General features: G+C 44.0%; 2 long non-coding RNA genes across 2 annotated transcripts in view; one reads left to right on the forward strand and one right to left on the reverse strand.

The window, feature by feature from the left end:
- Positions 1–26,045, forward strand: part of LOC308059109 — a 42,282-nt gene that overhangs the window by 9,847 nt on the left and 6,390 nt on the right. The window contains exon 2 of the long non-coding RNA XR_013926137.1: positions 1–26,045. This exon is cut by the window's right edge and continues 6,390 nt beyond it. This is a non-coding gene — a long non-coding RNA (uncharacterized lncRNA).
- LOC308059107 overlaps positions 25,443–26,045 on the reverse strand; it is a 31,381-nt gene continuing 30,778 nt past the window's right edge. The window contains exon 3 of the long non-coding RNA XR_013926135.1: positions 25,443–25,571. This is a non-coding gene — a long non-coding RNA (uncharacterized lncRNA). The remainder of the gene's footprint in view (positions 25,572–26,045) is intronic.

Raw genomic sequence — 26,045 nt, forward strand, 5'->3', positions numbered from 1 at the left:
CACTTGGGCCGAGCTGCACTACCTCCCAGGAGAGGACAGCAGCTGTTTGAGGAAGGCGATCAACTGCATGGACCGATGGACATGAGTGCAGCCCCCAGCCGCAGTAAGGCTACCAAGGTGGTGAGCTGCGCAGTGCCAGCAAAGCTCGGATCGATCCCCTCAGACGGTGGGGTCACGGTTGGCACCATGGACCTGATGCTTCAGTGCTGAAGGGGCTTCACCACCAAGACTTGCAGGAGCCCAGGCACCCAGCCCCACTTCCCAAGCCCGTGGGCTGAGGTGGCTCGCTGCCCTCCCTGAACCCTCCCCAGAGCAGCAGGAAGCAGATTATCACCATTTCTTCTCCTATTTCACAGCTACCAAGACTGCTGAACACGTACCAATTTTGAAATGTTACAGTTGTGTATGAAATAAAAACACATTTAATTGACTTATTCTTCATCTCAGTTTCACGGATCTGACTATCCCGAATGTCACTTCCTGAATCCTCAGCAGTTTATCAGAACTGGAGTGTGTGCTGTTTCCCGAGTGCCTCATGAAGCCAAGAGAGCACCAACTTACTGTACACCACAAAAAAACAGAAAAGAAACGTAACTAGGGACCACAGGGACTAATTTGCTGAGTCACTCTGTCCAGCCTGCCAGCTTCATCCTAGACGTCTTCCACACTGCCTTGCACTACTGCCCTTCCTCCTCGCCTTGCAAAGATCCCAGTCCTGCACAGATATCCAAGTATGTCCGTGAAACTTCTAGCAGGTGCTTTGGTCTGCCAGTGGGATTTAAGTTGTAGCCTTCTCATGCTGGGGCTCTGCTGTCGCTAATGCTCCCATGCTGCACCAGCCTGCACAGCGGAGTTCAGCACATGTGCAAGGGTTTGCAAGACTGGCTATTTGCTCGGGAACACTTATAAAGAAACATTATACAAGGGCTATAAATATTTGGAAAGTGGCCAAGCACAACTTTTGAAACTATAAAAGTAACATTGGGGGCAAAATGACAACTTCCGTAGTCCAAAGAGCAGTGCTTTATTACAAATAACTGGTGTTCTAAATTTCCCCCCCCCCCCTCCCTTGAAATTACAGAACTATTTGAAGAAAAATATTGCAGGAAGTTTTCTTTAACACAGCTTCTGCATTCTCCTGGAAACAATCCTTTCAGACACTGAAAGAACCAAGGTACACCAGAATTCTAGTAGATTCTTAGTTGTGCTTCAGCATAATCTGGAAGTACTATGCTTGTGGTTTAAAAGACCATTATTTTTAAATGCTGTTTCAGCCAGTGTATAAAAATATCAGGAAAATCAGAATGATCCTGGCAAATCAGCTTTGTGACGCCTTCTCCATTAAGGTTACTTATTCAAAATCATACAGAAATTGATTCAACACAGAACACGCTCAAAGCCATACAATGTCTCTGCTTGCCTAGATGTGACAGATTACAACATCTGACAAAAAGCACATAAAAGGAACTCACAAAAGAGATTGCAGGAAGGAATGATTCACAGGAAACAACATATGTAAATGACAGGAGAAGGGCAAACAAAGTGCCTATCATTATAAAAAGGGGAGGAAGGCAAATTACTGGAAGGAAGAAGCCAGCAACCTAGCTGTAAATACATGGAAGAAAACAAGAAGACAAGCCAACAGCCAGCGAGGATTTCTTAGAGGCAAACCATATCAAACAACTCATTCATGTCAAGATGACAGCAGAGTTTCCCTTTGTGGTTAGGGAAAAGTATACACTTCATATAACTTCATTTTAACAAATTTTTGTGGTTTTGGGTTTTGGGGTTTTTTTGGTGATTGAGGTGTGTGGGGGGGGTTGGTCTGGTTTTTTTTTTGTGGTGTGTCACAGTAAGACCACATGAGCAAACGAGGGGAGTGTAGAATGGGTGCAACACTTACAGGGGGGTCATAAAGCTGGTTGGAAAGGTGTGTTCAGGGAGCAGACATGAGGGTTCCACGGGCAAGTTACCTGGTGATTCTGGAGGTGTACAAGTGTTTGTCCATGATCCGGTGATATTTTTTTTATGTTCATTAATGACCTCAATGGTGGAAAAAGAGAGAACACATTAAAATTTGGAGATGAAGACCTGACTAAGCAGACCTGCAAGTGGGTCAGAAGAGAGGATGAATCTGGAATGATCTGGATGGGTCATAGAACTGGGGCAATAAAAAGAGACTGTAATTCAGCAGGGACAGATGGAAGGTACATAGACAGGAACCATCAACATGAATAAAGTCAGGCTCAAAAATATCTGTACGGGTAGCATTTCTACAGAGCAGATCTAGGGATCTTACTGAATCACAAGCTCAACAAAAGCTGGCAATTTCATGCTGTTTTGGAAAAGGGAAATGCTCTATCAGAAGGTATAAACAGGAATAAGTGAAAAAGACTTTGACCTCTATTCAGAACTCCATAAAGCTTCAGCCGAATATCTGAACATCTGACCAGTTCTGAGCAGAACACCGCAATAAATGTAGGGATCAATAGAAAAGAATCCAGCAGAGTTCATGAAGAAATACCGAAAACCACAATCTCTGGCAGCAGATTGAATAAGTTCTGATTGCAGCAGAAAGCAGAGGCATCGCCAAAGCCCACAGTAAGGCAGACAAGCAGCAACAGGCTTATGGTATGACCAGAAAGAGTTAGGTTAGCTGTAATTACAAAACCTGCTAAAACTGAGAGTACTGAAGTGACAGAATAGATTTCCCAGCCATGACTTTTGTTGGAGGCCTTTAAGGACAGGTTAGACAATACCTGTGATGGAGGAGATAAACACCACTGATCTCCCCTCCAGGACAAGGATTTCTTGAGGGGCTACAGAGACAATAATATTAATGTCTTCTCTAAAGTGCTTTTATAATGTTTCTATAAAGAACTGAGTTTGAAATCGTTGCAGATGGTTTAAGCACTCAAAATTTCCATTCAAGAACTGAATCCTCTTTTTAACTGGGACTGTGAGGTGAAAGGTTCCCTCAAGTGCCGAGAACTCCAGACAAAGCCATAGGATCTGGGTGAGCTTGCAAGACCAGGTCGCAACTGGCTTTGCTAATACTCACCAGAAACTGCAGTCTTTGTAAGAGCTTTTTTGGAATCACACATAAACAAATCTGTTACCTTGCTCAGCCCAAAATTCTGACCTTGGCTGAAATGTTTGCTTGAATCCATTACTGGAAAAGTATATTCCAAGGAAAATTGCATGCGGCAATGGGTTGAAAGCAGAGAAGGAGCCAATATCAGGATCACCTTCTTATTCTGGAAGTTGTGTCCAAAAAATCAGATCTTTCAATCATGGAGATAAAATATTGAAATCCAAGAAAGATTGAGACAAAATCAGCAGAGCTGTGTTGGAAAGAGCTTATTATGGAATAAATTGGACTTGATATGTTATGATTTAGTGACATGCCTTTCTGTACTGAAGTATGGCTTGGAGTGCTGGTCCTGAAGGCTGCTGTGCACCGAAACCAAGCGGGCTCGGTGTTCCGCTGATGCAGACCTAGAAGCTGAGCTAAGTTCAGCTCGCCGAACTCACAAAAGGAAGCCTGGGTGGGGAGAGAGGGATCCGGCTGCATGCACCCCCCCGAACGTGGTGTAACTCCTCATGGTTAAGGGACTGGTGTGGCAGATAACTGGCACACAGACGGTCATTTATGTGTAGAAGCTGTGAAGCTGTTTGCTGAATGCTGTATAAAATTGTGGTAACTATTAATGGAGTGGTATGTGATGAAAAAAGAAAAAAGACAAGACTATTTTTCTTGTTGCAGATGACTCCAAAAGCTGGATTTTTTAACATCAAAGACCTGAAAAAGCAAAAGAAAAGAAGGATGGTTGCAACAACAGGAAAGGATGAAGCCAGGGTGCTAAATCACTGAAATTAGAGAGAGCAAACATTATTAACTCTCCTTTCCTGATTATGTAGGACCTTTCCCTTATGGTATAGCCCCCAGTGTACTGCCAAAGCTTGTTTAAAATATTTCAGTCACTTCTTATGGGATGCAACTCTGCTAACGAATCATTTGGATTTCTTTTTTCCCTGATTCTTCCACCCACAATTTTACATCCCACTGCACTAGCCCTTGGATGACCTGCATACAAATTCCTTTCCATAAATGGAACTTGCACCTTTCAGAAAACCCATATGTTGTTGTCACATCAGCCTCCCATTTCATTCTGGGTTGGTCAAAGCTACAACATAATGTTCATATTTATTTCTGGTAATTTCCTTTCATAAATCTGTCCCTCCAGTGCCTTAAACACATCTGTTACTTTTCTCTGAATGTCTTCCAACCTACCAATATCTCCCTGGAACTGAAGGACCTAGGTTTATATCCAGTCTTTTAGGTGAACCATTACTGCAGAAGCATTTTGCACTGTTAGGTCCTATGAACAATTGCAAAAAAAATTAAAAAGCTACATTCCAGTAACCCTGAGACATAAGATTTCAGGGTCTGTTCTGTGTGGCACGAATAACAACATTCTGTGCCTCAGGTGGGACATCACTGGAAAAAAAGACACTGTCATGATTAAAGCAAACTGGGGCTGCTTCATGGTCTTCTGCAGCTGTTTTGACTTGTGAAGATTATAGGTGCTTCATTGATACTTTCTAGTCCAGTTTGTCTAACGTTTAAATCAGGTAGTGAATAATTGTGGTGCTGAAATTCATCTCTGTGCAGATAATCTGCATGATGCCTAAATTTCCATTCGGGACCTGTTTTGAGGTTTGAGATGTTCTCAGAATGGTTTGCAGGCTTTACATTGACCGTATGTTTACCCCTAATACTTACAGAAGTTAGTGACTTTGGTATAAGTGAATCACAACACATATTGAACTGCATTTTTAACTCAGCTTTATGCTTCTCCTTTTCTCCCCTTTTTGCAGCAGGGTTCCTGAGGGACCTGTGGGGAACGGTTTGCATCAGGCACCAGGAAGGAGGAAGATGGGCTGTGGTAATGGGAAGGGTATGACACAAGAACTCTTCCGGGCCCCTCCTTTCCTATTTCACCTTGAATTCATCCTGACCTGGCTCTGGGGCTGTTGCTTGGCAGAGCATTTCTGTTTAGACATTTCCCTTGGTTAGTCAGTCTCCCCTGGCATTTCTGTTGCTGCCTGTTTTATCTGCTGGTGGTTCTGCCTGAGTTTCTCATGAAGCGTCGGTAGATGCAGTGCATCAGCACACAGCAGCTCCGCCTTGGATGCAGGAGCCATCGGGACACCAACTCACACCGTCCACATCTTTTTCCACCCGACCAAGGATGAAGCAGTGCCCTACTTTGCACCCAACCCTAGAAACAAATGGCTGATACTTCAGGAACATTGCCAGCATGGTTATCGACTGGTAGGGTTTTATTTTCAAGGAAGCTGTGATCAAGCCACATTTATATAGCTACTTGACACGTTGCTGTTCCTTGCTGACAGTCAAATTTTGAATTCCTAGAAAGAGGGGAGTTCCCCACACCACCACATGAACACACACCATCACATGGACATTTCTAAATGCCGCTATTCTGCTCTCTCTCAATGCTGCTCTTTTTTCTTTGAATACTCCTTGTGATTTTCCCCTTTCTTCCCAGGAACAAGAATCAGAGTAAGCCATGAACCTGCTAACCCTTGTGTGGGTAGGTGGCCCAGTCAAAACTAAAGATTCTTCCTGGGTGAGCTGGAGGACTCCCATATGGGGCTGTAAGAGCAGGCCTGCTGCCTGAGAATCTCTAAAGCAGATTTAATTGCTTTAAAAAGACGGCTGGGCTGTTACCCACTGCTATACTCATGTTCTTCCCACCACTGTTGATATAACTTAGCTTGGAATCTGAGCCTTTAATAAAACATTTGAGTGTTGTATTTTGCATTTTATTTTGTTATGTTTTTTTCTAATGCACATCAAAGTCATTCATAATTCCCAGAATTTTCTACACTGAACTGTTTGCTTAAGCAAAGACTCTAGTGATGGTGTGAATTATTTATTTATACAGTCTACTTTTAAGTTGGGGCCAACATTAATTTGGCTGGGTCACTGGCATTGTGGATTTAATTGCCATGTAAATAGCTATGGAGCCTATGTCTTTAATTAGTGTGCTAAATTCTACACAATTTATGAATAAAATATACTCATTTTGACATTTTAAAACAGTTATTTTATTAATGAAGAATTTATCAGTGTTATGCCAATTCCCTTGCCTTTTGTTAATTATAAGCCTCTCTTGCTTTTTCTGATATGTTAATTTTGTTTGGTATAAATATTTGTCCTCATTAAGATGAATACATTGTCAATGTTGACTCATCCTTTCCCCCCTTGCAACAGATAACTTGAATGTGACTTCAGTTTTTCATCTTGTGGTTCTTACTGATTTATAAGAATCGTCTAGCTCCGTCTTCCATTAACTCCTCTTCAACAAGGTCTAAAATTTCTCCCAGGGAAGGGGTTGGCTTTCCCTGCCTGGTACGCATGCCGCCTTGAAAGGGATACGGCGTCGGATTTAGTGAGCAGCATCTCTCGCAAGAGGGGATGAGGAGCCAAGTTTTGCTAACATAGCACTGTCTCTTCCGTGAACTTCTGCTGCAAGATGGGTAATTCACACATGACGCATGCCGAGAGGCTTAAAGTATGCAGATACGGAACAAGGGGCATGGTCAGAAGGAGGCCGTGGTACCAGAGCACTTCTAGGGCAGTAAGAAAGCCATGAACTTGTACAGGAATAGCTACGTCTCTGTGAAAAGCAAGGGCTCTTTCAACCTCACATTCCTAGCTAGGGTAATGCTGACTCCCTTTCCTCTCAAAGAACAGGGGACCAAGCAACCAAATAAAATTGACGTACAACCATGAGTCCCTTTTGACACACAGCTTGCTTATTTTTGCTTGCGCATGCGCTGATAGCGTGTGGAGATCACCAGGGAGGTACAGGGGATGCATTCACTGGGCAGGGAGAGGCTGGGGGGCAGGTATGAAACCTTCGGAGAAGGCAACAGCAAGTCTGCCTCCGTGAAATGGGAGGGCTGGGAATGGCAGCTACAAATAGTTGTATGAAGAACCACCTTTATTCTAAAAACATGGAATCCCCCAGGATTATCATTTGTTTATTTATTTATTTATTTTTCTAGGCACTTACACAGCCGTTTGGAGTGAGAGCTTATAAGGGAGGCCAGACCTTTAGCTCGGACTGAATGCTGCAGATAAAACTTGCTGATGAGACGGAGCCAAAATATTGACCCCTGGCATGATTCGGGAACCTAAAGAGTTCAAGAAAACAGGCAGAGAAGCAAAGTACGGGGGGAAAACAGCTTTACAGGAAATAACAATATAATGATTGAATCGGTTAAATGAAGCGTATTAAGTAAAAAATAATATGCAGCACAAAGATGGAAAAGAACAATGTATCTTGCATAATGTTTACAAACAACAGAAAAGCCTCGCCACACTGAAATTTTATAAGCTTTAACATGCTAGGAAACACTGACATTTGGGTGAGGACTTAGAAATAAATCCTGCTCAGGCACCCAGCATTAAGTTGCAAAGGACTCAGGCTGTGGTTGTACCTGGGGGTAGGAAAGCTGGTACGAGTGTGAGCTCCATGCGGAATGAACAGCACCTTGGAGGAGAATTTTCTTTTTATGAGCTAGTCACATATAAAAACCCACACTAATAATGACATGAAAAGCAGATGTTCCCAGTTTATTATACTGTTCTGGACAGACTCTATCAAATATTAAGCCCAATTAAGCTGAGGTTACCTGATCTTGTACCTCTTGCCCTCTTAGAGCTGTTAAGAAGAGTTCAGTAGTTCCACTGCTCCTTGTCAGAACAGGCGAGCTTTCTGTTTAATTATGCCTCACCCGTTACAGCCCGGAACCTGGGCTCGGGCACAGCAGGGTGTCAGGAGAAGGCAAACCAAGGGAAGCAGCTGAGAGTAAAACATACTAAAAGCCACACTCCTAAGGATGCCAACAAGTCTGGGAGTGCACAAGTTGATGTGGTTCCAAGCGCACGGATGAGATAAGCTACTGGACAGTAGATGTACTGAGAGTTCCCCAGGCAAACAGCGTCAGGGTCAGGAAAGCCCCTGGGCTGAAGGCTGTTGGAGTGGGCACAATGCTCAGGGACCGTCACACTTACTTGTCCAGTTCTCTTTTTGCAGGTACACACAGCTCCTGCAGCACACAGGACAGGTCCTGATGGATCTCACCCTGGGTTACCTCAGCCAACACCCTCACTTTGAGTGATGACCTTGTCCTTTCATTTGCCTTCCCTTGACTTCCCATTCTGGTCTAACTTAGACTAAGAAGGCTTAACGCAGAAAGGGTAACTTGTGAAATACAACTTGTAGGCCCTCAGTGGCTTGCTGGAGGGACTAAAAAGTCTGTTAGCATTACCCAGTCCGCTGTCACTGCCCCTCTGCACCTCCTTTCCTTAGCCACTGTCTTTTTTGCTCCGTATTTGCACAACACCCAGCATAACGGAGCCCTGCTCTGTGCCCCCAGTGCCGTGCGCTGCTGCCGTGCGTGGCTCCAGCTCAGAGATGCTCCAAGGGGCCAGGAGTGTGCGCAGGGCATGCACAGCAAGGGGCACCAAGCCAATGCCACCCCACCAGCTGTCCTGTGTCCTTCGCAGCTGATGTGCTACAGCACTTGCAGCAGCTCTGCCACTTGGATGGGTCAAGATATACCATCCAGAAAATTATGGCATCTCCCTGGGAGGGGGTGAGGCTCATCCTGATGGAATGGGCATGGTGAAATGGAAATACATAGAACTGGAAGAGATATATTGTTCCTTGGAACAAGCTGTAAGCATCTGAGCAATGAGGATGCCAATATGGTTCAGATGGGAACGGCCCCGTGGACTGAGATGCATCTCATCACACCGACTCGTCCTCCCACGCATGGTCGCTGCCTGGCCACAGACAGCAGCGCAATGCAGCGGGTTGGATGTGTGCTCATTTTGTAGCCGAGGAGCTTTTAATATTAAGGTGCTTTTAATCAACAGCGGCACTAGAAGTCTGGAGACGACGCGTCTATGGATACGCATGGGGACGCATCTGCGCAGTGCACCGCTGACACAGGCCGTTTTGATACGCAGATTCGCATGTAATTACCACACCTCGGACCACCTCTGTAAATCTGAACTTTTATGATCCTCACAGACTCTGTACTAGCAACCAGGCTATGTGAAAATGTTGGGGTTTTTTTCAGATCTTACATTTCTTTTCCCCACAAATGTGCTATAAGTAAACCTAGAACAGCCAGGGTTGTGCGCCTGCTGAGGTAAGTTGGTGCCAGAGGGCGGATGGAAGGTGTGGGCCTGCGCACGGGTTCGGACCCTGCCTGCTGTAAGTCACCTCGGAGCACAGCGAACCTCTTCTCACTCTTGAGGTCTTCAGCACTTGGATTACTTCCCACTGCAGACAAATTTCAGGTCATCAGGCTTATTTCAGTTGCAGTTAAAACTAGGATTTGAACGCAGATTTAAAAGTAATCCGTGAGTAATCCACTGAGCTCCTTGTTGAGCTATCTCCACCTGTTTCTACTATTTGAATTTTGCCATTTTTGGACTGTGACTACATTCACATTTTCCTTTCTACTTCCACTGTTTATTTTTCTACTGTTCTGCTAATTTGGCGTTTTCTGAGGTACAAATGCTTGCAGGCCTTCTCTGAAATTATTTGATCATATACATTTGTGGAGTGCTTTAGCATCATCTGCTACTTACTTTTGTAACAGGCACTTTAGACAATGTTGTGATTTGTTTGGACATTAAATTCATTTGTGGATGGAAGCCAGCGTACTGCTTTCACATCATAGATCTGTGCTCAATTTTGCAACATTTGGATCAGGAACATTCAGGATTAAATATGTTTTCTAAATGTTTTGAGAAAGCTCTTCTCAACAGAAGCTCTGTTGCAGCATTCACTCTTTTCAGGTAACCGATCTCAAGGCTCTCTGCCTCTGAACAGCACGACTTGGAAAACTTCAGCCAGGAGGCAACTTGATTAGTTAATCTTGCTTTTTCCTTTGTTTCCTTTCACCTCCTCTATTTTATTACATTTGGAAATTAAAACAAACTCTTCCAACAGCAAATCTGTTTCTATGTTTCCCTTTGTTTGCACTGAGATTTATATATTTGCATACAATTGCCATCCCTTCTTACACTGAAATCAGTTCTGCTTTAGTGTCACTACAGTCTAAGTAAGGGATATCCTACTGCGATTTCAACACAATAAAGACTGATTGAAGTGTCAATGATTTCAGCTGTATTTTGTACTACAAAGTTAAACATGCTTTATTCCATTTAAGCAAAACAATTCCAAGAAATAGAGATGAAAATATAAAGGGCAACAGTCAAAGATGTGAGCTCTTTAGTGAAGCTTACTGCAACAGGAAAAAGACCCTGATTATATGGCTGCACTTCTTTCTTTCTTTCTTTCTTTCTTTCTTTTTTTTTTTTTTTTAAATTGAAGTGAATGATATCCTGGTACAAAGAAATTTCTGTTCCCCAGGTGTTCCTGCAATTGGTCACGAGACTTGATTTACGAGGACAGAGAGGAACCACACACAGGTATATACAGAGAAGGATGCTCTAGGAAATTATAAGAACCCACATTATAGGAAGTCCATTAGCTTTCACTTCTTAAATAATTAAACAGCACAGTCATTCACCTTATCTCAAGAAGTAAAAATGCCGCTTTTGCAAAGGGCAACCTCTTTTATTCGAGGAAATATGATGCTTCTGCAGAATGCAGTTTGAAATGTGCAGCAGGAATTCTGGAGAACACAGAGAAATCAATCAAATTTCATTACAAAGGCATATTAAAAACTACAACTTTTCATTACACAGACAGTCAATATTTATGCAAGTCGACATGAAGCGATAACTCCACAGTTATTTGTGGATCAACATCACTCATCAGTTGAGCCCATCAGGGATTTTGCAACACAACAGTTTTTCTTTAAAGGGAAAAAATGTTGTTCCTTGAAAGCGAAGTGTGTGCAGCAGCAGCTCAGTTTCACCGCGCTGAGGGGTGGTTTGAAAGCCAGCTCTCGGCGGGCTGTGCCCAGTCATCCCGGTCCAGCCAAAGCTTTCAGGAACTCGCTTCTTGGCTTTGGGGAAGGAATTCTGGAAGGCTGGAAAACTTCACCCGTATCTCAGCTTTCCAGGTCACTAAGCCTCCTTACTTTATGCCAGGGGCTTTCCAGACTAATCTTTCAGGATGGCCAAGGTAACAACACAAGTAAAGAACAGATGATTATTTAGTTTCATATTTAATAATTCCAAGATGAGGTATTTATCTTTTTATAAAGTATTTATAAGTATTCTAATTTTCATTCCAAAATAAGAACAAACCTTTCGCTATGTCAGAACTTTCTGCAGCATTAGGAATTCATAAACTTTGAGCTGCTCTAATCACAAGAATTTAGAGTTTTAATTTTTCTTTTTTTTTTTTATGGAAATGTTTGTAAAACATTTGAAATGTATTTAGTTGTGCTGATTAGTTTGAAAACTTAGATCAAACCCACAAGGTTTTATGTATTTTTAGGTGTTCTTTACTAGGCTTCCATATGCATTTTTTAATTAACCAATAAGGAGGCAGAAATAGCAGGATGTGATTTAGGTGCCTGCACTGTCTCAAAAATATTAGTAAGCGTTGACTAATCAAAATCACTAATCAAGGACTGATATGTCTTTGTGTAAGTTATTTTCAAATACATCTTATGCTAGTGGAGTATGAGATAGAAATTACAAGAAATTGGGTCATGTCCTGCCTGGGTAATTAACGGAGGCTACTAATTTGACTAGTTCTAGGAAAACTGATCAGCTACAAATACTGATCTTTACGCATAGGGCTACATATTCTGAGCATCTAAAGACACAAGGAGGCTCAGCTTCAGGGAGGTACCTCCCAGGCCCTGGAGGCACAGCACTGAACAGCTGCCCAGATACTCCCCGGGTGGGTTTGTTTCTCTTTCTCAGGTACAAATGACTGCCAGAGGGAGTGTACAAAACCCAATGGGCAGCAATTCCCCTCTGTCACTGCTAGCAAAAGGTTGATGAAAAAGTTACACAGCACACAGCATTGGTAATGATAGGTTGTGACCAGTTGTACAGGTCTTAAGCATCAGCTCTACTGGGTGTTCCTGAGTGGCCTCTGCTCTAGACTCAGACCTCTGAGTCCCCCTGCAGCACCCGTCTGGGGTGTGTGACACAAACCCCTGAGTCCCCCTGCAGCACCTGTCTGGGGTGTGTGACACCACGAACCAACTGCAAAGCTCTTGTGGTTGGTAATCAGGTTTCTTCTGTCAGAAACCACACATATGTGGTGAGGCCACAGGCTGAACAATTCTGCGGGCTCATCACTCCCATCAGGCAAGAAGACATCCCTGTTGTACCCACCAGCCCCTGCCACCAGCCCCTTGCTCTTCTTTTCCATCTCTTTCTTTCATGACAGTGCACTGAACAGCTGTGACCAAAACCTGAGTACCCGATCCCTACTAAACTTAAAACTGAAAAAAATGAGGTGAGGGGCATGAAAGCACGGAGACTCTTTTTGATCCTTCCTGGCACATTTATAAATGCCAATTCCCTTATTCAAGTGGTTTAATCAAGATAAAAAGTGTCTTAAAACTGCTAGCACCAAGAGAATGTTAAGAAGGCAATATCTAGGAAGTCCCTGAAGATAAATACAGCTGCAGAATGTCCCGTCTGTAGATGTGTGTTATCTGTTCCAATTTGTGGCTCTAGTCTCCAGGGGCAAGTCCAGTCAGACTCCCTAAAATCCCTACTGACAGAGCCCCAGTTCTGAAAAATGTTAGGAAGCTACCGGCCTTCTGAAAAATCAGTCTCCTCCAAGATAGTATTAGATTGCCAAAACCCGTGACCTCCAAAATCGCTTATCAGGTATCTGCACTAATGGTGGCTTACAGCCTTCAGACTGTGCTCCTTAAAAGTCATTGTGTGGCAGACTGAACAAACAAAGCAGCCACTTTATGCTGGTACGGCTTTGTTTCTCATCTGTGCACTGAGATGAAGGGGTGGAGAAGCTATCTATGCATTTAGCAATCTATGACCATGATTTGTTACCACTCCTCTCTCAAAATATATCTCAATACCAGAATGATTTAGGTGTTTTGGTTAACAGGGAAAGAAAAGTTTGATAACCAAAGGTCAAAATCTCACAGGTCAGATTCCACAGGTTTCTGGGTCTTAGTTTCTAACGGCTTCATCTCGGTGCTTCATTTAAAGAATTCTGTAGTTTCACTGAACTCGGTGGGACTGCTCATATGCATAAAATTAAACAGTCTTGAAAATGAGCTGGGATGAGGTTTCTCTACCTTACCATATTTTGCTCAAAATAGGTGCCCAGAGAGATTTGTAAATGTGCACAAGCAGGGTTCAGTGATTATTTTTATAGATTTTATAAATTTATTAAAATTTATAAATGTTATAAATCTTTTCTCATTGAATTCTGGCGGGGACAAAAACGTCAGTAATGTACTCAAGATAAATATTTACACAACACTGCGAGGTGTCACTGCTATCCCTGGTGTTTGCCCTGGGGCACAGGACCTCCAGCACAGGTAGGCAGCCCTCCCAGCCTGGCACTGGGGTGTTTCGTTCTGCCACCTCTTGCAGGGCCGAATGAAACACAGATCCCGTCTCTGATCACAGCCAGAGGTGCTGCTTTCTAATCTGCTACATCTGCAGTTGCATCTTGCATCTAATATTACATAGGCACTTCCTTTTATTACGCTTTCGTTACACTTGCTCACTGCAGAGAAAGAAAAAACCTGTATGAAACTAGAAAACACAGCCAATTTCACCCGGACCCCAGACCAGGACACTTGCAAGACAGAGTCAAGCCAGATATCTTCAAAAATCAACAACTGTCACCTTTTTTGTGAGTTCCGAGGGAAAGCAACATGTAAAAAAGCTTTAACAGGCAACTGTAGGAGGCCTGTGAAGAACCACATACAATATGTGCAACTTTTTCCCTGTAAAAGCGTAGGGCTGAGCCTCTTTAAGGACCGTACCTTTCCATTTCAGCATCACTGCTAACAAAGGTGATGGAGAACAAGATCTGAGCAAGACCTGCAGGCTCTCTTTGTGTAACACAAAAATTTCCTATAAAAGCTTTCCCTACGCAATACAACCAAAGGCAGCCCCGAAAATCCTCCGCTAAAGGAGTATATCGCTAGAAACCAAACATGCCAGTTAAAACCCCCATCACAACGGGAAAGCAGTACAAGTACCTATGCATCTAGGTAATAATTACAAGACTTTATTTCTAGTAATAGGGTTATGTATGCGAGGCAAATACTGATTGATGGTACCAGCAGATCACTTACATAACAAAGTACAGCATGAAAATGCTTTGTGGAAAACGGTAAAAGATTCAATACCCAGTTGTTTATATGCATATTGATATCTAGGTTGCCTGAGTAACCTTAAGGCTAGGTACAATACAGAAGGTAATTTAGTATCACAACTCCCCCAAACCCGATACCTCAAACCCGATACCTCATTCACACATACATTTTGAGACTCAAACCTGAACCGTGTGAACCATAGTGTCTATCATGTCTCAAAGCAAGCAACAGACACTCCCGGCGTCTCTAGGAAAGCCTGAGAGCTTAGCAGGGTGGGAGAACATGTGGCACGTTTCCTTCCACTGCTCTCCCCTTCGCCTCGGTTCCCTTGGGATCCGGTGGCACTGGGGAGCTCCAGCATTACCTGAGACAAGGCATCAGCTCTGACAGATGCAAGGACATAGTGGGAGGGAGGGGGAAACAATTTGTATGCCATTATATTTACTGACTACAATGCTTGGGTTGGAGGTGGTGGCTGCTTTTTTGCTGGACTTCTCATCAGAAAGCTGTGCATTAGCTGGGAGTAACACAGCCGTACCCCCTTGGGGATCAGAGAAGCTGAGCCTAAGCCCTCGAAGCTGCTAGCTTCTGGAGCTCAGGCTGAGCTCCGAACCTGGTGCTTGCTTGGCAGGCAGTTGTTTGCCTGGGTTTTGCCCCTGTCCCACAAAATTCCTGTGAGACAACCCAAAATCCTGACGTGATTTCACAAGGCAAGTCCAGCTTGAGGTATGAACATAGTAGCTCAAGATCGTGTCTGATTACTGAAGCACTAGTCCTGAAGAGAAAATGCAGTTCCCAAGGCCCTCATTGTGAAAAGTGGAAGGATGCTCACTCCAGGTTTAGGCTACCAATCAATTAGGAGTTCCTTAAAATCAAATGCTTGACCTGAAACAGCCAAACCCTCTTTATACTCTGCTTTCAAAAGCATTCTCCCACCTAATGCTGTCCGCTGTAGCATTCCTGTTCACAGCAATCAGTATTCTGGGACACAGACTCTTTCCCTTCTTAATGCAAAGCCTTACTTACATTACACTTCTTTTAGTAGGCTGCATGCTAATAAGGATGGCTTGCAACCTTCGCTGTCAGTTTGAAGTCTCAGGGTAGCTCTCCCTGATTGCTGGCTGGTGGGGTGCGCTGCACATGGCACCCTCTAACTGGGGGGGAAAGGCAAATGATACCTTGTCAATGTGCAGTTAAAGCGAGTTAACACAACGGATGGTTCGTGTTTAATGCCAGGTTGGTATTCCTCAGAGATCTTCTCTGTTGGCCTTCAACAGAGCTTCAGTGTAGTCACCAACTTTGCTGTGCTTCAGAATCTGGAGGTTGGAAAGCTGAAGCATCACACGTGCCCGTGTGCAGCACACGTGGTTGTGCACGGTAGCAGCAGCATACAGCTCAGCATGGTGTTGTCAGAGACCTGCCTGCTGTTACCTAGATTACTGCTTCACTGGGATGTAACAGGAGATCAGGGTGGCTCTGACCCAGTCACACTACAAGCATCTCCGAGGATTTAACCTCTGATGAGATCACAGTCTCCAGTGCCCTCTGCAAGATGACACACAATGCCAGGAAAGAGCCAGGAACAGGAACTAATTCTTTTGAGAACACTTTCTGATGTAGCCAAAGGAGCACACTGCGGACATACATGGTGCTATGAACATCTATGCATAGCTCAGCACTCATTCTTTCACATAACTTGGTCAGGGAATAGTTAATATTTTCAAAGAAAAATAAAGAAATACGTTTCAGCGTCCTCCCAGGATTTAATTTGCTTGCACATTTTCTCCTGAGAAACGCTAAAGCTTCAGGCTATGTGGAGGTGAAATGTAACTTGGCACGGACGAGGGAGAGGAATCCTGCATTAGGTTCAGCTCCTGTCCCAACTACATCTACTGGATCCTCCAGTTTCAGGCTTGTTACTTGATTTGGAAGCCTCGTGAAACTTATGCATACAACTTCTACCTGCTTTCATAGCTTAAAAGCTGTCATTTCACTTTATGTGCAGAGAAATGCTTTTCCTGTCTATGTCAAAGCAATCCACACAGCTCTCCCACGGAATTTTGGAAGTGTCTTCCGAGGTACAGCAGCACAGCGTTTTTTCCGTGAGAGCAATTTGCTCTGCCATTATGTTGTCTGCAGGTATGCAGCTGTATTGTTTTACCACGTTGATCTTGGAAGGAGCTGGAAAGCTCATAAACTGGAAAGCAATTGGTTTCCAGCTGAAGTTTTACTTCTTCCTAGCCCACTGTGCTCTCCAAGGGGATCTCTGCAGGATTTTGTTAAAGAGGAAAAGGAAGAAACAGTTGTGTTCAGAGCTGGGGCAGATGCAGTATTACTCCAAATCAAGGGTTACATCCTGCTCTGTTTTTAACTCGTTTCTTCTACCAGCTCACACAGATCATCAGCGCACCTCATCCTGCGTCTGCATCAGCTGCCCACAGCTCCCACCGCCCGGCTCCACATTTCTCTCACCGCAGGGAGCCTGCACATTTACTGCAGCCACAGAGATACTTCAAAGGCAAACACAGGCGACTCCTGAAACGTGGATGATGAGCACAGGCTGGACAGAAAAAACACTTCATGCAGAGGGGCAGAGGATGTAAGTGGTGCTAACTCACCGATCCAGCATCCCAGACACTTTCTTTTAGATGTAGCACCGGTAGCAATGCCCAGAGTCTGTACTCAGGGCTCCCCAGTAACATTCATCAATGGAAAAAGTGTGGGAGACAAAGGCCACAGACTGCAAGAGAAAGAGGGACAGGGGGGAAAAAAACTCACTCCAAGAAACAGTGCAGAGCTGCTCTGCAGACAGTTAGCACGTATGCGAGCTGCTCGTCGCTTGCAAATATTGATGGGAGTGAAATGTGTGGAGTTCATGGGGAATTTCTATTGAGCCCCATGCAGTTACAGAGGCATTCCTCCTTAAATTTAAGGGAGTTAATTAGAATAATATATGTGCCACTTCAGCGTGATGCCTGATGATCACGCTGTGGAGAAAGGAAAGAAAAGCTTGCTGGAGAGAAAATGTGATCATCTACCCAAAGCAAACACAAATCTGGAACTTGGTGTGCACTTCAGAGATGTTGCAGTTGTCAGTCGCACAGTGCACGGCTCTGGTCCCCAGCACAGCGCACACCCGAGCTCTGCAGCCTGCCGCCCAGTGCTAAGTATGGAGCCAGAAAATAAGCAGGCAGGTCACTTCCCGCCTAATTAACACAGTGGGAGGGGGGAGGTCTGAAAAATAAGGCTGTAGCAACAGCCATGAAAGCTTGTTGGAAGCTAACTGATGCCCAAGAGCGAGCCGATGTCCACTCTTTATCTTATTTCTTTTTGTCTCTTTCAGTGGCTCATTTTCAGTCATTCAAAACTGCCAGTGTCTTCTGCCACTCCTAGCATTTAAGAATCCCAAAGCAAAGAAAAAAAATTCTCATTTCCTGAAGCTACAGGAGTGGAGTTTTTCTCTTTTTCTGGAAAAGTAGGAATTATCTCAGTGACCACCTTTTGTGCTATTGTAAAAACACCTTGTGTCAACGTGGGTGTGCTGAGGGTTCGGACAGGGCAGGAGGATGCAGCTGGAGCACTCCCGGCACTCAACCAACGCTATTTTGCTTTTATCATGCTGCACAGAGATTATCAGCCTTGAAGCCACTGCTTCTCTTGTGAGCAATGTCCCAAGGATTTTCATAAAATCACCCTCCTACAGTCTAAATGTGGCTATGTTGGGGTGGGGGTGTTTTGTTTTCTTTGCTTCTCTCTAATACATTAATTTTTAAAAGCTGCTTACAAGAAACCCTTTAAACAGAAGGGTAAATATGTGGAAGGAAAGGTAGTAAAAATGTTTGATAAAAGAAAGGAAAAGGTAAAATGTTCGTAAAAAATGAAAAACGTGTTTTGTTCAGAATGTGCGCTGAATTCTTCATTCCTAAAGGTTCATCTGTAGCCATTTTTGTTTTGTTGGGTTGAGGGCAGAAGTTTGTATGTGTTGCTTTGATTTTTTAATTTTTTTATTTTTTTTAAAAAAAGGAAGATAAGGTTATGCTTTTCCCTTATATTCACATCATGACTTTTAAATGGAAAGAACTGTGTTGGAAAACAAAGCCTTTTCAGCAGCACAGCCAGTTCACGCTGCAAACCTTACAGAACCAGCTGTGACACAGGTTAGCAATTATACCGTGAGGAAGCAGACAGCAGGTACACGGCTACTTGCTTGGGGATGCATCAAGAAAACAGAGAATGCAAAGGTCTTGCAACAAAAGCCACTTGCAAAATCCAGGTTCAAGCATGGAAGGCAGGCCTGGGTCAGAAGACAGAGGTAGCCTAAAATACAGTAGCAGGTCTCAACTCAAATAGGCGCTTCAAATCCATGGCTAACCTCCTTACTGTGGAACCATGCTTGCTGGTCCAATACAGTTTGAGACAGTTTCCTCCCATCCATCTGTTTCCAAATGAACCTTCCGAAACGACATATAGTCATTGCTCAGTAATATTCGTACTTGAAATGCTAATGAAAAGGAAGCTTTGGTTGGACAAAACCCAGTTCTTGTTGTTTTGACTGCACTACGTATAAAGCCAGCTTCGTGCCAGATGCCGACTCTGGCAAGGGGCAGCCAGAGCTCATGGTTCCTTGTGGGCTGGGCATGGCCACGGACCAGGCTGGCTGTGAGAGCAGCGCCCACTGCCTGCCTCTCCCCTGCTCGCCTGCCACAGCCTGTGTGCCCGTGGTGGGCTGGTGCTGGGGTGAGTGTCCTTGGCACAGAGTCATGTCACGGGCACTTGTTCCTTGGGTCCCTTGTGGGGGAACAGGTCAGCCTGATGTGAGCCGTGTGGGTGCCTGGTGCTGGCAGATCATGGCACATCCCACCACACCTGGCACTGCTGCAGGATTCCACCCGCCACGGTGGGTCTATGGCTGCCTCACGGCACCCCCCAGAAAAGCAAAGAGTTGGTGTGGGCACGGGACACTGCAAGGGGGAGAGGGGTCTTTATATCAGAGCAGGAAACATGATGGTCATCGTGAGGTGTCACACCACTGACAACAAAAGGGGTGACTTTTAATTTATTACCAAACTTTTGTTAGCTGAAGGGATTGGGTGTTTGGGTGTGAAAGCTGTGGTGCATACAGCTCCACAAAATTAAACGCCAATAAAGACAGAAAATGCCTGCCAGCCTGTCTAGCAGAGTACTGTGAACAGTTCTGCACATTTCCCCATAGAGACCTGGAGGCCACCTGACAAACCACCCCAATGACAAAAATGTAGCTGTGTCTGCCTTGTACGCGCTCTGGAGGCGCAGATGCAGCCACCCGTCACGGCGCCGGTTGGTGCGGACGGCTGCTTTCTGTGTGCCCGGGGCAGGGACCGGCCCACCAACAGCCCCCTGCCCACGTGGTGCCCAGCCCCAGGGTCCTTCCCCCGCGCTGCCCAGCCTGCCCAGTCCCTGCTGCAGGGCAATGGTGGCAGTAGGATTCGCTGCCGTTCTTGCCCCCGTGTCTGCGGGACCTTTGCTCACCTGGCAGAAGGATGCGAGGCTTGCAGCATGCAGCAAGGCAAAAATAGCATGCCAGGAGGTGAACGCAGCAAAGCCTCAGCCTTCCTGTGCTGCAGCCTCCTTTAGTTATTAATTTTCCTCTCCTGTGTTGTAATGACAGCCTGCCACATGCCTTTTCCGATTAGTTCGGGTAGGGAGAGGTTTCAGGAAAGGTTTCTCACTGGAGTTTCAAGTCAGAAAAAATGCCATTAGTTCTCAGTTACAGCATCTTTATCCACAAAAAGCAGAATGATTCTGTAACAACTTCAAACCAAACTTTGACTGAAAATGATAAAAAAACCCAAACAAACCAAAAACAAACAAACAAACCAAAACAAAACAAACCCCAAAAAAACGTGGGACCATTTTTAACCAAGGAAAATAGAAACAGCACCAACATTTCCTAAGGAAGGTGCTCCCTTCCTCTGAACAGACTTTAGTTGTATCTGGGAGTGCAAACCTGACTCCAGCCAAGGGCTGTCTCCAGCAGCCGACCCTCGAAAGGGTGGCACAGCACCGAGCAGAATGAGACGCTCCTCTCCAATCAGGAACTTCAGATACTTGTGGAAAGTGCGTAACATAGCTGATGTAGCTGTCAATAAACCCAGTAATACTAATTTTGGCACTATTCAGCCCCCACCTCGTGGTGTCCTACACGGTGCAGCTAAGCACACAGCCTTGTAACCTTCATCCCCAGTAATCAGTGCCCATGTTTATACCCGCGGGACCTGCCCAAGTGGTCTGAATGTTTCCCTTCTCTCAGCAAGGGGAAGATTTACAGCTGTTTGCGTAAATCAGTGGTGTTTGGGTGAATAAAACCCCCCTCTTTAACTCACCCGTTTGCTGTATAGGAGATATTGTTAAGCTTTGTAAATTAACAGGGGTATGCAAGTTCTTTTCACCTAAATTAATTCTTAGCTACACGAATAGGTTAAATAATTTAACAAGGCTTTAAGTCTACATGAGAGCTTAAATTTAGTGTGCAGCTTTCACTGTGTGCTGAAGTAGTTTCGAGGTCAGTTATATTAAACAAATGCTAGCCTAAAGATGGTGTTAAGCTGTGCAAATAATTCCCTGAACTGGGAAGCACGTAACCAGCAGATAACTCAGTTACACTTAAACTTTTAATAGATGTTATTTCTTCCATCTTCTCAGCTTTGGAAATGAAACTCCTCACTGTAGCAATCACAATGACATATGTGCAGCCTTCATTAGAAAAAAAAATATTTTCTGAGCTGGGATCTGAGATTGAGCTTCCCCAAATCAAGGTTTAGACGTTTTTTATCATCTGCTAATACACGTGCAGGTATACTGTTCTTCAGATTTCCCCCACCGCTTTCTTCAGAATGTATTATTTCTAAGGGACAGTCAAATTAAGTTTCTCGTCTTTGGTTTTTCTCTTTTCCCTTCAGCTCTACATTGTCATACCTTGCCAGCTACTCTTGCTTTTCTTGTGAACAGCATACCCTACCATTTAAGTAAAAGTGGTTTTCAGAAAAAAATATGTCCTATAAGATGTTATGACATTTTGTGAAACAACATAATGCAATGTGACTGATGCAGATGGATATGCCCCATAAAGCTGAGAGATTTAGATATGTAGTTTTCCCCAAAAAAATCACTTCATAAAGCAGTTTTGTTTAAAATATCACTTCAAAATCCTATTTAAACTCCTTGGAATAGATAGCAAATTTATTTAAACTTTTATATAAAAAGCTTTTTACCTGAATGCTTAGAGATTTTCTATGTGCAATGCTTTTTTCAACTCAGTACATAGGGGAAAAAAGTATACAACATATATTGAAGCACCTAGCTAATGCTTCCTTCTTTACTCCTCTCTCTGAAGGAACAGAAATGCTTTAGTGGGATCAATAGTTATAAATCATTACAAATTATTTGAGGTTTTATTTCATCTACTTTTATTATAATGTCCGTGCCATCTGCTGTACATATTGAGCTTATTACACTAATTCATTTTGCAAGCCCCAACCTCTGAGTGAGAGATGTCAGAGGGCAATTGATTAAGGGATATTTGTTCTGTTACACTTTTTTTTTTTTTTTTTAATTTCTCTCCATAAGGATTTCAGGTTGAGCAAATGAGCTGACATGATAATGGGGCCTCAGGTCTGGAGATAAATGAGACGTGTGACTTTGTGCATTCATAAATATCAGAACGTCTTTTAACCCGGTGGTGATGGAAGGAGCAGCCTGTGTCAGCTGTGTGTTAGTGCAAAGCTAAAGGCATGAGGTTGTTTCTCTTCTTCAAAGCTGAAAGACAATGGCTACTTGACATACAAATAACTCAGTCTAGGATTCTACCTCCCATACACCCGTTATTATCTGTAGTTAAAAGAATTTTGTGTGATGAGAGTAGGACAAAGAGGAAAAGTGGAACAAAGCAAAACTGGAAAGGTCCTCTGGTATAGAATGTGGAATTACTTACACAGTGAGTGAGTATTTGCATGGGATCGAGTATGTGCATCCCTACTACAAAGTAAGAGCTGATTTCTTCTAGACTTTACAGCTCTAAAGTGTATATCCTCAAATCCTTGCCTTCCACATTTACACTGAGCAAACATTAAGATACAAGGGTTATAGGTGCTTGGAAAAAAAGATCCATCACCTTGTCTCCATCAGTTTAAGACAGTGCCAGGAAGAAGAAGTGAACAAGACATGTCATAAATATTAGAGACTTGCTTCGTAACCTTAGAGCAATCAGTCCACGTATGACAGCAGCCTGAATATTTAAGAACCAACACAAACTTCACAACTGCAACTTGAGCTTCATCACATTTTGACCTATTTATAATTAACTTGTCCATCATGTCTGAGGTTCTGACACTCTACATACAGCTGAGTAACATTTACACACAAGCAGTTCTGCTGAAGTCCGTGGAAAACCATGAGAAATCTTATTTAGTGGATACCGGTGCTGGATCCTAAATGCATCCAGCCACGCATGGGCACATCGGTCCGAGACCCTTTCTAAAGGTCAGGACAGCATTTTAGCAGAAGGTTCCTGATGGGGGCTCCAGGACCGCCCAGCCAGAACACCTTCCCAGCACGATGTCTGCTGTTCACAAAATAAACCCACGTGGGCTAGAAAAGAGGCCTTGCCAAGCTGGACCACACGATATAGCTGAGACCAGTCACTCTGACCTGCGGCCCTGCACTTTCTGCATGTATTTTGGAAAGCTTGGGTCTCTGCAACACGCTATTAGTTGCACTCATGTGCGGCTTGTGTCTAGCATGTGCCTCCTTTTATGCCCCAGCTATCACAGGATTCAAATGCAAGCCCCGTAGCCATCGAATTGCACTCTCCCTGCGTGCCCTCCCGTGCCGTTCCTGTTGTGCCAGTGAAGTGCCCAGATCGTCATTTTTCATTTGAAGACAGACCGAACAATTCCCATTCATTTGGGTAAAAATGTCCTTGGACAGTCTTAGCATTATGTAAGGTTCTGTATTAGCCAACGACTACTTCAAACACCAATTCTGCGGATTCTCAAGCACATACTTTACAGTGAAGACGAATGGCACACCACAGAAGCCTGCATTAAACTTCTCATCAGTGGTACCTCTCAGATACTTATCGAATCTGCTGGTCAAGAGCTTTACCGTTATGATGCCTCCAACCACTTTGGAACTGCAATAAGTATATTCCATTTCTGTTCATGAGACGCTGTACGAGATGACACCCCTCAATCTGGTAGCGTCATTTTGTGCATCTAGTTTCCTCAGCACACAGGCTCCTGTTTTCCCTGTTATTAGGCACTTTACAGCTCCAGTGCTAATTGCACAAATCGATTCATTTACAGCCAGCACAACAGAAAACAGGGCAACAATGGATACAAAAAGATTGCAGCAAGGCATTGCAACTGGTGTACTGATGGATGCTGAATAAAACTGCCAGCTGTGTCTTGTCAAAAGAGGCAACTGAAAAAGAAAATCCCAACAAGGACTTTGTGAATTCAGCTGCATTTTGGTGTCTGCAGGGAAGAAAACAGCAGAAAGGATTACCAAGAGCTCCCCTACCCACTAGGTCATGCCACCGCCCCGTGCTGAAGAGGTGGGGTGCCATTCCGCTGTTAAATGCAGTTTGCACAATACGGGATTTACTGCTGCGTTAAGAACGGAAAACTTTTCTCTGTCATTGACAGAGCTTCAGTGAGCCGTGCCCTGTGGTACCCATGGTACCCATGCCTCTGCGGTCGGTTTTCTCTGCAGCTTACTGACCTGGCAGCACCGAACAGGCAGGACTAAGAGCACGGCAAGTGAGTCAGGAGTCTGACTGCTGGGTAACTTTTTTGCTGGAGAGTAAATAAGCTCCTTTATAGAGGGCAGTCTCAGGAGAGTTCTCCTCCAGTTGGCACAGGCTGTGAAACATGTCCTTTCCCTGCAATACCGGGAGAAAAAGTAATACCCTTCTGCTCTAATCTACCTTGCAGAAAACTAATATATTCTTATTGGCACAGCCCAAGCCACCGGCTACCAGCTGGAGCTGTGCAGGCTCGCAGGACCTGTGCAGAGATGATGAATGCAGGCCACGTGGGAGACAAGCCATTTACATTCTGGCAGTCTCCTCAAAGGAGGTCCCAAAAAGAGTTTAAAGCCGTCTTAATCTGGTGGGGAACAGAGATGTGTGTAGCTCTGTCACCATAATGTTTCCTGCCACTGGAAACCTGTGCACCCTGAAGAGCCCTTGCCTCTCATCTCGCCCCCTAGACAGACCTCTGGTGCTCACCTGGGCTGACACAGATAAATCTTCCTCAGTATCCAAAACTCTGATCTAAAGCTTCATCCCATGGGTCAGTTCCTGGAGCTAAAGGGAATTATGTAGGACAGAGGCAAATATTCAAAAGTCCCAGCCCAGGGGTTTCAGTAATTTAATAAGAACAAATAAAGCATAGAAAAAATGATTATCAGGAGCATCTTAGCAGATTAGCACCTCACATATTGAAAGCATTACAGAGTCTAAATATTGCAGCATGAACATCTTGCTTGTCTATGAGCACAGGCAATACTGCAGACCACGTAGGAGTTACATTTTAGATGACTGAGATGCACAGTTAGCTTAAAGAGCCACGGTCATTATTTTTAGACATGGCTGATTAATTTGCTTTACCAAGACTCAAATGTAACATAATGTATATAATGCAATTAGAAGGCTGTGTCTCTATTAATACCATATTATTTTACTGCAAAATGCAGAGATAAACTTCGGAGCAGCTTGGAGTTGGAGTCTAATAATTATTTACACCTTTATCCTGTCTCTGAGAGCTCATGGACTTCAGCCTGAAAGTTTGGGCATTTGAGAGGCATGTGCACTAATCAGTGTGTTATTGATTTTCCCTCAAATTCCACACCTGAATATGTCTTGCTCAGTTTATGTGACAGCCTAAGAGTCTAACAGGACATGACTATATGCTGAGGAGGTCAAAAAAGAGGACAAACATGCAGCAATCGGGTGCCATGGCTGGAAAGCAAATGAAAAGTAGACTTTCTTCCATGTGAGTTTATCTTCTGGAGGACTGGCATGCCAGGCACCCAAGTGTGATGCAAAGGAAGTAATTTCTGCTCCATATTCATCCAGGTGATGATAACTGTGCCGTACATAGCTCACAGAGGGCACTCATTCACCTTCAGCACTCCTCTGCCAGGACCACAAGGTTAATTCTTCATCTTGGCTACACTGTCTAGCAACACACACAAGAAAGAAATATTTATTTAACATTCTGCAAACTAACAGCTACGTGTTGTCAATTCGACGGTAGGGTTAAAATTCTGGTGCATTTCTAGGCCAGAAACTACGTTGTGTAGAAATAGTCATGTTAAAAAAACGAAACAATGAAACCACAATGAAAAATCCAGTCCTCGAGGAATTAAAATCCCAATCCATGACTGGCAAATAGCCTAGGAACTGATGTAGAGATGCACACTTCATGCAGAGCCTGTTCATAGTTATCTTTAATAAATTGCATGAGTCATCTTTTCTTCCTTGAAGGGTTCACTGGTCCCTGCTTGTTTCTCATTCACTAACGGGCAAGCAAGAAGCGACCACATTGAGGGGCTCAAAGCCTGTCAGCTCGCCTGCAGATATGTTAAACAGGAACTAAGAGTATAAGGATGAAAAAGGTCAGTTCTGGAAAACACCCTACAGGCAGATGAAG

The sequence above is a fragment of the Falco punctatus genome (genome assembly GCF_963210335.1).
Source record: "Falco punctatus genome assembly, chromosome: 2".
In the NCBI taxonomy this organism is placed as follows: Eukaryota; Metazoa; Chordata; class Aves; order Falconiformes; family Falconidae; genus Falco; species Falco punctatus.